The 1118-nt window shown below is 37.3% G+C and overlaps 1 protein-coding gene across 3 annotated transcripts in view; it reads left to right on the forward strand.

Moving 5' to 3' along the window:
- KLHL12 (kelch-like family member 12) overlaps window positions 1-1118 on the forward strand; it is a 44395-nt gene that overhangs the window by 26013 nt on the left and 17264 nt on the right. The gene's annotated exons all lie outside the window — the stretch shown is intronic.

Consider the following 1118-nt stretch of genomic DNA (forward strand, 5'->3'; position numbering starts at 1 on the left):
ACAGAGACCTTGTTTCAGATCTTTTCTTCTATCATCTCAGACAAGTCGCTTTACCACTCTAAGTTTTCTTTCCTATAATCAAGGATATCTTCTCTATCTACTTCACATAACTATTTGGAAATTAAATAAGATAAAATCTAAAAGCACTTGATACATTGTCAAGCATTACATAACATGTTACAATTTTTGGTCAATATTATTTAGATTCTGTGAATCAGATAATTTTAGTGCCACGTAGTGCTTCCACCTACCTCTTCACTTCCCCTTGTGTGGTTTTTCCATTCTGGAATGAAGAGAGGAAGAAAAGTATATGCTTCCACCTACCTCTTCACCTCCCCTTATGTGGTTTTTCCATTCCGGAATGAAGAGAGGAAGAAAAGGAGCCCAGTATGGTAGAAAGTACATGGGTTTTGGCAGTGACTGTCAGTGTAGGTACCAGTTTACCTCGTACTAGGTATATTAACTTGGGCAGGAACCTTAACCTCTGTGTGCTTCAGTTGCCTCATCTGGAATCATCATAGCACCTGCCTGTAACATTGTTATGAAAAGTAAATAAAGTTATTTATGTAAAGCCTTAATACAGTTCTTGGCACATAATAACTATGTGTATTAGCTATTATCTTAGCAAATAGACCTACGTTCACATCCAAGCCCCAGCAGTGACTGGTTGGGCAGGATATCAATTTATCTGAGCCTATGCATCTACCACTAAGATGAGAGTTAGTGTCTTACCTCAATGAGCTGTTGGGAGGATTAAATGAGATAATGTATATAAGATACCTAACACTATAGCTGGCACACACTAAGTACTCAGATATTTACCATACTTTCCATTTCCTATTCTCTCTGCTTCACTGTACCAAGAGCCTAGGTGTATAATGTATAAAAGCATTTTATAAGTTATGAATTACTCTATATGTATGGGGTGGTATTTTGTTTTATTGTTTCCTTTTATCTGAGGACTCATCATGCATGCTAAGGTGTTAGTTGATAATTAAGCAGCTCACTGATGGATTTAGGTAGAATGGTGATTTATCCCCTATATTTTATTTTTTCTAATAGAAATGGGGTCTCACTATGTTGCCCAGGGTGGAGTGCAGTGGCATGATCTCGGTTCA

Source organism: Mandrillus leucophaeus, unplaced genomic scaffold (genome assembly GCF_000951045.1).
Source record: "Mandrillus leucophaeus isolate KB7577 unplaced genomic scaffold, Mleu.le_1.0 Scaffold38, whole genome shotgun sequence".
NCBI classification, from domain to species: Eukaryota; Metazoa; Chordata; class Mammalia; order Primates; family Cercopithecidae; genus Mandrillus; species Mandrillus leucophaeus.